The sequence below is a fragment of the Pleurodeles waltl genome, chromosome 11 (assembly GCF_031143425.1).
Source record: "Pleurodeles waltl isolate 20211129_DDA chromosome 11, aPleWal1.hap1.20221129, whole genome shotgun sequence".
In the NCBI taxonomy this organism is placed as follows: domain Eukaryota; kingdom Metazoa; phylum Chordata; class Amphibia; order Caudata; family Salamandridae; genus Pleurodeles; species Pleurodeles waltl.
The window spans coordinates 663071756-663084166 of NC_090450.1; positions in this window are offsets into that span (position 1 = coordinate 663071756).

A 12411-nucleotide genomic window follows, 5' to 3' on the forward strand; every position below is an offset into this window, starting at 1 on the left:
TCATCCTTCATTGGTGATCATTGTTCCAGGCGGTAAGACGGTGGTTGGACTGTCCCGAAACCGTTATTGAGAATTTTCATACTCTTGGCTTAATTCTTAAATAAGTAACAGATTACTTGCGCGCTACCATTTCTTGACATTTATATGGTAGTTTACAAATAGGCAAGGCGCGCGATTGGTTTCATAAAGGTTTGACTTTGTTATTCATTGCGTGCTACCTTTTCTTGACATTGGCATGGTGGCTTAAGAATTGGCAAGACGTGCGATTCGTTTTATGGTGTTTAAACATTGTTGTCCATTGCGCGCTACTATTTCTTGACATTTACACGATGTTTTACGAATTAACAAGACGCGCAACTCATTTCATGACGATTTAACTTTGTTGTTCATTGTGCGCTACCATTTTTTGACATTTACATGGTGGCTTAAGAATCGGCAAAAGAAGCGCGATTTGTTTCATTGTACTTTGATCTTGTTATTTATTGTGAGCTGTTATTTCTTGACATTTACATCATGTTTTACGAATCGGCAAGACGCGCGATTCGATTAATGATGATTTGACCTTGATATTCATTGCGTGTTACCATTTCTTGGTATTTTACATGGTGACACTCGAATCGGCAAGACGCACGATTCTCTCCTCGAGTTTATTTCATGTTGTTTATTGTATGCCATTATTCTAAGATATTTATTATGTAATATTCGAGTTGACAAGTTATGTGATTTGTTTCCTGAATCCATATCGTGTTATTCATGGTGCACAATCCTTTTATGGTGTTTACTATATATATATATATATCTGCAATATGCACAATTTGTGTTGAAACATTTTAAGAGTACACAGAATGCCAGAGTTTCTAGATGCAATATTGTATGGTCCTAGTATACATTCTCAAAACAGGATTTATATGACTGGTTTACAATTTTGTCAGAATGTTTTTCTGATTCTCATATAAAGGAAAGTACTTGAATAAGAAAGTTTTCATTTAATTCATCTTGATTCCCCTACAGATATCCGGCTATCTTGAAACTTAATCATTTTAAACTTAACTCTTAGATTGTTCATGTTTTCAGAGTGACTAGGTTTAGAATCATAGTCTAGTATTGATTTCAGGAGATATAATTTTCATATCTTGTGTTCTAACCTTTTTCTTACTTCAGGTCTCCTTCCCAGCTGTTCCCTTCCTAATCTCCTCTTCCCCTCTTGAACTCTCTCAGTCTCTGTGATTTATCTATCAGAGTCTTGGAGCTGTTTAGTGGTGGACGTGTTGGGAACGTGCACAGACCCCGAGGATCTGGTGACTCTGACACCTCTAAACCAAGGTCAACATGTTTTGCGTCCTTACGGTCCATCCGGATCCATTGACGCTTCATCAGGACCAAAACCATAAAAATTAAACCTCTTCTCCAAAATATAATAACAACAAAATTTTGAAACACCCTCACTTAGGATTGAAAAACGTCACTTACATTGAAGTCAACTGGTAAAGTCAGGTCGCCCTAGAAGACAAAAGAATACATACACCAGAAAAAACCTGTGTTGTGGTGAGAACGTGATAATTGTGAAATACATGTGTGATGGGTCAAAGAAAAACCATAAAAAACATGGGGTCAAGGCTTACCATCCCCAAATTGAGACCGGGCTCCTTGGGACGCATGTTCTAAGGACTCACATAAACACTGTACGTGATCAATAAAAATAATCATCAACACAATTATTGCGTGGCATAACAAAAACAAACGTTTAAATATAAAGCAACCATTGTCACATGTAAACCAAAGTGACTGTCAAGGAACATGAAGGCACATATAATTATGCAGTCAGAAAAAATGTATGTATAAACAATGCCACGATGCTAGCATGACACAGGCTAACTACGGGGTCTGATTGATTAAACTGGTAAGTTCAGTGCTGAGTCAATAGCATGCCCCAGATGTGGTGAATTAATACCACCCAAATAAAAGGGTAAAGGAGTACTTACAATTTTGTTAATGGTCCTACGCTATGGACCTACCCTCTGGACGGCGTCCCGCATTAGGTGTTCTGCGGGAGCTGTCAGAGTCCTTATAAGACACCGTGAGATGCCGGGAGTAGCTGCTCCTTCCGGCTCGCGCGCGTCTTGGAGACTAAAGATAAAAAAAGGACTCGCTTTTGCTGTCGGGCATAGAAATAAAGGAAGGACTATCTTCCTAATGGAGCCAGAAGTACGAGGATCCCAATTCCAAAGCTATTAAACGTACGGAATCTATTTCCTGAGATATTAAAAACATAACAATGCATAAAATTCTACTCATTCGACAACAGGTTGTAATAACATCGCTTATTTCAACAGTCAGACAATTCTGATGGGTCCAGGGAAGGTAATCTGTGCCACATTCAAGAATGTGCTGTCACTATGTTTATTAAAAAGTATCCTCAGTGTTTTATGTGGCCTATTAGAAGTAATAATATTTCACTTTTTAACCAAAAGAAGGAGTTCTATTTCTAGGTGCCCAGTATAGAAAACAAAAAATGGGGTTCAACATCCAAACCCCGTCATCTTCAAAAATATGCGGTCCTTCATGACCTAAAAAGGATCCTCAAAAATATGCGAGAATACTTTAGACTCGTCAGGTGAGGTCCAATTGAACACAAACAAGGAGGGGAGGATATCTTTAAGAAGAATCATATCAACATGTTAATGTTAATAGTCAGTATCAAGACAGTGATGTCCAAGGAATGTCATTGTTCAAGCCATGGGTATTAGTCTCTAGTTTGAACACCCATCTTTGTTCAATCTCGAAAAGATACCCTGGATCATTAGGTCGGACTCCTGGTGCTTCCAAAACCACCCACCAAAGGTCGTCAGGCGTATGTGGTGTTTCCAGAAAATGCGCACAAAGTTTGGTCGTAATTCTCTTGCATCTGATGTTACTTCTATGTTCATTAATACGTATCTTGGCAGGCCTAGTTGTCATGCCAATGTAGCGTAAGTTGCAACAGCATGTTATCATGTAGATGCAATTTTTAGTGTTGCAATTAGTATGTTTAGGCGCCAGGTGTCAATAGGGTCTAACTGCAAAGTTGTTAGGTGTCTAGTGAGGGAACATACATTGCAGGTACCACAGGGGTGATGACCCTCCACTGGGGGAAGATCCCAAAGCGTCCTCTGAGTAGGGATGTCACGTGATGGTCGTGGCCGGGTGTGAACCACAATGTCCTTGATGTTAGCTGTACGTTTAAATGCGAAAAGGGGTCTTGGTAATTCACAGTCCCCACATGTGAGTATCGACCAACGTTTACTGATCAATTTCTTAATTGAGTTAGACAAAGGTGTATAAGTAGATACACATGTTAGTCTAGTCTGAGGTACCTTCTCGGTGGTTGTGAGTAAGGCATTCCTGTTGTTATTTCTAGCTCTTTTACGTGCCTGGTTGACGATTTTGGAGGGTTCATGAAGTTTCTTTTGAAGTGCATCCGCCTAGTGATCAAATTCTTGAGGTGAACTGCAATTTTGTCTTAGCCGTAGGAACTGACCTACCGGTAAATTATCCCGTAAGGATTTTGGATGGTAGCTCTCATATAATAGAAGAGCGTTGCGGTCTGTTGGCTTATGGTAAACACTGGTGGATAATTTACCATTGCTAATAGTGATCATAAGATCTAAGAAAGGTAAGTGAGTGGCAGACACTGTAGCAGTGAATTTCAAATATGGATGCGAGCCTTGCACATTGCATAATGAAGGGAATAGGAGTGGATAATCCAGGCGATATTTCCTGGAGAGCTGACTCAACTACTCGTAAAGTAGCTGCTTGTGGAATATATTTGTGTACACAGCTTCAACATCGAAAGTGATGATACCCTGTACAACTCCTGAATCATTAATGGTTTCAATTAAATTCAAGACATCTTTAGTGTCTTTCAAGTAAGTAGAGGAACTCCGCACCAGAGGCTGTAAAAAATGATCACAGAAAATTGACAGAGGTTCTAAAATCGAACCCAAGCCAGATACTATAGGACGTCCAGGAGGAGGTGTTTTACCCTTGTGAATCCTGGGTAAACAGTACAAGTATGGAGTTCGGGGATAAGGTGTATCGAGGATTTCAGCCTCCTTAGGTGAAATCCAAAGATTATTCTTGGCTTCTTCAATGAGGCATCTGATCTGAATCTGTAATCTTCCAGTAGGGTCGCTCACTATCTTTGCATAGTAGGTGGTATCACTTAAAAGGCGTAGACATTCATGTCTGTAATTGATGGAATTCATGATCACAATGGACCCACCTTTGTCAGCCTGCTTAATAGTAATATTGGGATCTGATGCTAAGGCTAGCAGAGCCCTCTTCTCTTTCGAGGGTATGTTAATGAAAGGATGTTTCGGGCACAGTTTATTTACATCAGCTAGGACTGCTTTCTCAAAAGTTAGGACTTCACTAGGCATAGTTACTGGTGGAGGAACAAAGACTGAAGGTTTTTTTAAACCTGAATCAGCCATTTGTGGTTCCACATCTTTGTCCTTGAAAAAAAAATGCAAGCAAATTTTGCGAAAGAATTGGTCAAGTTCGATATGTAAGCAGAAGAAATCTTCCTCGGGGGTAGGCACAAAGCCAAAACCCTGTTCAGCACATTAATTTCTTCCTCTGTGAGGTGTCTGACAAATTGACAACTAAGTTCTCGCAGGGAGATTTTTCACTTGGCTCCTGGTAACCATCTGAGGTTGTTCTCCGGACCATTGAATGTGTCTGCCTCTTCCTCTCCTTCTGCCTCTGCCTCTGCCCCGGCCGCAGCCTAAAAAAGGCACGAAGGTGATTATGATTATTTTTATTGATCACGTACAGTGTTTATGTGAGTCCTTAGAACGTGCGTCCCAAGGAGCCCGGTCTCAATTTGGGGATGGTAAGCCTTGACCCCATGTTTTTTATGGTTTTTGTTTGACCCATCACACATGTATTTCACAATTATCACTTTCTCACCACATCATGGATTTTTTCGGGTGTATGTATTCTTTTGTCTTCTAGGGTGACCTGACTTTACCAGTTGACTTCAATGTAAGTGATGTTTTTCAATCCTAAGTGAGGGTGTTTAAAATTTTTTTTTGTTATTAGATTTTGGAGAAGAGGTTTAATTTTTATGGTTTTGGTCCTGATGAAGCGTCAATGGATCCGGATGGACCGTAAGGACGCAAAACATGTTGACCTTGGTTTAGAGGCACTATGGGGGTTATTCTAACTTTGGAGGAGGTGTTAATCCGTCCCAAAAGTGACGGAAAAGTGACGGATTTACCACCAGCCGTATTACGAGTCCATTATATCCTATAGAACTCGTAATACGGCTGGTGGTATATCCGTCACTTTACCGTCACTTTTGGGATGGATTAACACTCCTCCAAAGTTAGAATAACCCCCTATATCATTTATAGTCCCCTTAGGTTTGTTGTTGTTGAAAGTTACTGAGCATTACACTCTAGTGTTACTTTCACGCATTTTTTATTCTTGGTCTTCATCCTCCTTATACTGATTAAAATTATGATGTGTTGGTGATGAATAACCAATTTTATACACATTTTTCTGTTCTCTCCAACCTATGCTGGTGCCTGGATGCAGGCAGCCATGCTTAGATAGTAGAACCCATCAGTTACTATCAGAACAGCACGGCGTAGAGCCCCCCTCGGGGAGCCCGTCAGGCGTTGCAGCGCCGCCCTGGCGAGGAGCATCTCCAGATGATGATGCCAGTCATCCATTGTGATGCTTGAGGGCTCTTGCTCCTGAGACTCCACGTCTCCTAGGATGTTAGAATAGTTTGGAACAGTGTCCTCTAATTTATATGACTATAATTTAGAGGATGACCAGGTGTTAGTGATTAGAAGCATGGCTATGCCCGCTTTGACCCATTCTAGTCGCTGATTGCTGCACTTGAGCTGGTTTGAATATTTTCACCAGTTTGATTTTAGTTTCCAGTCTAGCTCTGTTTACTAAACAGTAGGCAATGTGCTAGTTGTGGGCACATTTCTGAGAGATTCGTGAAACGGTTCCAACATTATCAGGAAAGCAAAAAGAAGTTTAATGGTAAATGAAACGTAACCATAAGCAAAGTTGAAATCAGGCTCTGAAAAAAGTCTCTTTCTATTGGTCTAACCTTTTACTCCCTCTTTTCCCACCTCCCCTCTCTCTCTCTTCTCCCTCTGCGTTCATTCTAGAATTTATTTATGTCCCCTGCACACTTTCTCATAACTGCCCTTCCCTCGCTCTGTTATGCATCTCGTTTAAATTATGACAAACAAAAACATCCATCAAGTCTCATTAAAAACAAGAGCATCTGAATTCCAACAAGCTTACCTTAGAACTTACTTTTCATGAAAGTTATTGATTCATGTGTTGTTTCTACAAACATTCTCCTACAGGTTTCCTTTCATGCCTTGATTCTACTTTAAAATCTGTCTCTTCTCGTACTCCCCACAGTCAGTCAATCCATTTGAAAATCCCTTGATCCTTTGAACTCTTTATTGACAGGGCGTTTTACCTGCAACCCTGCGGTGAGAGAGCTGGCCCCAGAGAATCAATATTGATTTTATTTCCTAGTGCAGGAGCTTTAAAGGGTATTCCTTGTTGGGGTTTTTTCTTTTGCATTAGTCATACACTGCTCAAGGAAAACAATACACATGGATGCTGTCTTTTACATGTAGTATCCCAGTGAGAGAGATTCTGAGCTTCATTTAGAAAGCAGCAATATCAGATGCTGTGGCATCTATGCCTAAGGGCATGTTCTTGCCAACACTTTAACGAATTAAGAGCCAGAAGTACGAAGCATTTTTGAAGTTGCAAATGGCCTGATTTTCAGAATTGAGTTGTTTGTGACTGCAAAAATGATTTTTTAATATACAAACTCTAGACTGTGGTTCTACAGAAACAAAAGTTGGGTTTACCTTTCAGGCCACTGCCTACTCTTAAAAATGTAACATAAAAAGGTAAACGTTTAATTTTTAAAACATTTTTGCCCGTTTTCCTTTGTGAAAAACACGCTGTATTAAAAACACTTTGCTTTATTTGAAAGCAATCACAGACATGGTGGTCTGCTGACCTCAGCAGGGTTCCATCCCTGTGCTGACTATCATTCCTAATGCTTCACAAATGTGACCCACCTCATTAATATTCATGAGTAGGTCAATTTGCAATGCACTTAGAATCTGTACTTTAAAAGACAAAGTTTCAGACATTAGAGATACCAATTTCATAAATGGGATTCACAGAAAATCACAGCTTGGGAATCGTTATTCCCAATCTTAGTACATTTGGTCTGAAACCTTTATATGGCAGTGCAGTCCCAAAAACATTTTATGAAACTTTGAAGCTGTTGTAGCAAATACCTAATACAAATCTCAGAAGGAAAAATCCTAACGTAACTGTCAATAGAAACCATACAGATCACAGTAATGTCTTCTAATGACGTCTAGCACAGGGTGAGGCTTCAGAGTACATGGATTTGAAACGTTTGAACTCCTTTAAAAAAAACTAGTCCAGGTCTTCTAGCTTTACGAATCTGCAGCTAAAAATAACTAATTTGTATAACGCTGCACAAAAAGGCATTTAGCAATGCCAAAGTTGACTTGGAAAGCTTCCTACGACTTTGTCAATACAGTTTTAAAATTTGCCAGAGAACGCTGGAGTCCAAAGTATAACACCATAGATTGACGTGTACCTTCAAGAAGTATAAGATACAGCATGAAAGTAGTGTTTAGTATTGGGAGGACGTCACTGGCACAGCAGGCAGTTGGAGCAGGAAACAAACTAGAATGTATTATGTTGTAGTTGCACTTCCATCATACTCTTCATCAAGCTAACACTTTCGGCCAAAAGCTATTTACAACACACTTGCATCTTCGTTTTAAAGGTGATGAAGCAGAAAAAGGAAGACTAACAAACATTTATAAAACATGTAACAAAATCGTATAAGACAATGTGATTTTAGCAAAGAAAAATAATGTATGTAACAAAATTGTTCCCACGAGTTAGGTCGCCATTAGTATAAACAAGCTTAATTAATCATGAAAATCGACAAATGCACTAATATGTCATAATTGCAGCTATATTCTATGATTTTCTCGTTAAAACTATTATATGCTTAGCTTAAATTTAGCAGAGGCTTTGGCCTAGTTGCCTGGTCTCAATTTAGCAGCGTGGTTTTCACTTGTATTAACAAAAGACGTGTTTAAATCTTTAAAAGCTGTATTTTTTCAGTAGAATGACTAATACACTTATCTCAAAGTTGCGTGCTAGGCAACTTTCATCCCCTTTGAAGCTCAAGGTCAGTTTCTGCAGGTGCAGACAATGAAGACACTGATGCAGAATTAATTGGCAACTTGTTTGCTACTTATGTTCCAAAAACTCCAAGGATACCTTATGCGTAGATGAGTATTAAGAGAAAAGACACTATTCATTGGTCAAAAATAAATCACCCCATGGACCCTCCAATGGAAGAACCTGAAGAATTTGGAACTATTCTTACTTAATCCCATCGGACGAAGGGAAGCCAGCCATTTTCATTGATGCCATTTTGAAGCCAGATTTGAGAAGCCATTTTGATGACACTTTGATGCTTTTTCTCTATCCCAGAGAGAGAGACTTTAAAGAATCCTCACCCTAGAGACTTTAACTTTAGCTTTACTTTGCCTTGCCCATACAATAACTTTTGCCCCTTTTTCTTGCTGCTGCAAGGAAAATTTGCCTTAAACTTTGTCCGCTCTTGAAGTCTGCCCCATGCTGATCGAACCGGTACCTGAAGGACGATTGTATTTGGTAATTATGGAAGGATAAATGTGCGATTCATTGTGTTTTCCTTATTAGGTACCAACTGCTTATTTTGACAGAGCCTAAGCTAGAAGTTTTCTAAATTTATGTTGATTAAATTCATTTTGCATGAAGCCCCACATGCCAATGCTAATCAGAAGTTAGTTGAGGTGTTCATTTGATGCACCATGCTGAACTGAAATTTTATTATGGTGACCGATGTATGCAATTAGTCAATTTCAGTTACTTTTATTAGTGATTTGCATAGCTATATCAGAGTGTGTGATTATTCTAGTTTTACGTAGATTGCGTTTCTTCCGTCACTATGGACAGCCAGTAAAGTTCGTATATGTGTATCATTTGATTTTGAGACTTACTTACATTCTGTTAGCTTTGTTAATATAGGGAAATAAACTCATTACATTTTAATAAACAGGTGTGGTTATTCATGACTGAAAGGTCATGGTGTGTCTAATTACTGATTTCTGATTAACTAATTGTTGATTGATTACTAATTGAGTATTGGTTATTAATTATAAATGAATATTGATCACTGATTTGAGGGACCCGACAATTTCTTTGGATGAGGAGAACTCAACCCAGTCAAAAGGTTCACCGACCTCCGGCGTGTCCAAGTATAAGTAAATTACAAAGACTGGACGCGCTATCAGTAGATGGTAGCAGAGGATGGTTTGGCCCTTTGGGACCCCATCCGAACAATAGACAGATTCAAGTTAGAATTGTCTTTAATAAAACAAGTTGGAGAGATGATGATGCCCTAAATCCCCAATGACTTTCCTGGAATCTCAGAGCTTGCGAATGGAGAAAATGGAGGTGTGAGAATAATTTTGGCGTTTCTAGTGACAGTATGAGTGAAGTTAGGGTTTTGCGCTTGCATAGCTTATGCTGCTGATGAATTGTGAAGTTTGTGAGGATTTTTAGGGGTTACGAACTCCAATTAAAATTTTAGAGGAGTGGTACTCCAAAGTGTGAAAGTAGGGAAGTCGTCGAACTTCATATGTGTGTAGCGCTTTGTGCAGGAAAAATTGTCCACGTGGTTGTTGATGTTGAAACGGGCCCTGTGAGGTCAAGAGACTCCGGAGTGTGTTGAAAAGTGTATGAGACACTTGATTGATGTTGTAATTTGTTCGGTTTAATAGGTTGAGCGGATGTGGTCAACAAGTCAGTACGAATATTGAGGAATGAAAGAAAATTTTCGACTTTGAGATTTGACGAATTCTAAGGCGCGGTAGAATAGTTCATTGATCAGTTGAGAGTAAAGTTTGCAGGTCAAATTTTGCTTGCGAAAGTGGGAAACCAAGAAAGATGGAATAACTGCCGAGGCTAGTGAAAAATCCCTAAGGTTTCTGAAGCGATTGTATTACCTTTCCTGTAGTAAACCGACAGATTTGTTTTCTTTTTTTTGATTAGTGCTTGCGATATATTGCAGAAAATTAGTTTTGAGTGAAGCTGAATGAAGGAGGACAAGCCGCAAGACTTTGTCGGCCGCAGTGTGTGAGTGTGACTTCACTAGGAGCCGCGCTGGGATAGGTTGGTTGGTGAAAAGGGTCGCGCACGGATTGGATGCAGTCCGTGAAGCGCAATTGGTGGGGAAAGGCAAGCAAAGAGTATTCTGGGAATTAAAGTCACTTATTGAGTACATTTTGAGAAAATAAAAGACGTAAAGATGAAATTTTTCAAAGCATTTAAGAGTGCCTTAAGGGGAGATGTATATATTAAAGCAAATGTAGGAGAAGAAACACCGCCTGAGGGTACACCAGCTTACATCGTAATTGAAGAAAAGGGTGTCGCACCATGTCTTTGGTTAAAACAATGGTATAAATAAACAGAAAAGCATGGAAGTGTAGCGTTTCCTACCCATGGGACATTTAATCTAAGAGTTTTGGAGAATTTAAGATTTGCGCTATATATCATGAAAATACCTCCAAGACCAGCACAGTTTGAAGCATTAGCAATTTGGGAACAAATAGCTAGAAGGCAACTACAAAAGAAATTTGAGACAAGAGTGAGAAAAGTAGAAAAGACACTAGCGGATGCTAGATGGGATAGTGCTCAAAAGGTTTGGAGATCAGATATATTGCAGGGAGTTAAATTGTTTCCAGCAATTACTGACGAAGCAGAGATTGAAGGAAAGAAAGCTACCCAGAAAACAAACAGGAGTCAATCCAAAGATAGAGAAAACAAGAGAACCTCGAAAAGGTCAGACGAATCAGATGATGAGGAATTCATTCTGCACTTGCTAAATGACCGTCCATGACCATATGTGGAAAACGAAAATGGTCCAAGCACTAGTACGACCCCTCCAGAACCAATACAGGGTACTGTAACACCGAATTTGAGAAAATTGCAGATGCAAAGTAGTCCTGATATGCCTTTTACACAAGAAATACCACAAGTTCAGAGAATATATCCTGACATGACTAAACTGGAACCAGTTAATGCTTATCAGCCACAGGTCCAAAGACGCTATTATGATGAGCATAATTTGAAAATAGCTTCTAATTTAATGGTGCAGAGAGGACAGAATTACCAAAGACCGACATTGATTCAAACTGAACCAACACAAATTTTGATGCCTCAAAAACAGATGCAAGAAATGCCAAAGTACATTCAAACAGCAGAAACACAGTTAGACATGCCAGCATTGATGAACCACAATGTGGGAATTAACATGCCACAGAATTTGGGTAACAGACAGAATCCGGATGCAATATCTTTGCCTATCTCTGTAGGTCCGCCAGTACCATTATATATACAAGCAAAGCCAAGTGTATGCGATCAAGGTGTAATGACTCAGAATGAGACATGAAGAAGATATATAGAAAATACCCAAGAAATGACTCCCGTAGGAACACTTTCAAACAGATCTGGGTCCTTGTTGGAATTTAGTCCAATTCCAATTTGTGTTCCATCAACTGTGGTAAGGTCAAATCCACCACTAATAATACCGCAAACTTCAAAAACTGAAATATTACAGAAACCATCAGTAGCAGTAGACGTAGATGCTACATTAATGGGACTAAATGTACAACAGTTAACACAATCTGAATACCCCACAGAGTACACCCAAGGGGAAAGGAGAAGAATATTTGAATAAAATAAGATTGGGCATGGAAGAAGGTGAACTCGTAGATGGAATGATGGGTCTGAACAGGTTAGAATCATACACAGAAGAAGAGCTGAGATACATTTGCCCTAGAATTACAAGAGAAGTGAGCAGCATACATAAGAGGCTACAAGAAATTGCAGACAGACACAAGATAGACATAAATAAAACCAAGCACTTGAGCAGAAGTTACAGGTTAGACTTTGAGGCAAAAGATTTTGAACACATGAGGTCTGCAGGAATGAAAACACACCATAAAGAAATATTGCAAAGCACGCAGGTTTGGAGATGTTTAGACAAGTGGGAGAGTAGGTGGGTTAAGAAAAAGGATAAGAAGAAAGAAAGTACCCCAGATCAGAATGATAAAGTACAACAGAATGGTGATCTTATAACCATGTTACAAATGAGAGAAACAGCAGGAGGAAATCTTATCCATGTACCATGGCATAGGTGCGATATTCAATCTTTTACGGATGATTACCCTAAGTTAAGAGAAAACCCGATCGAATGGTATCAACAAACAG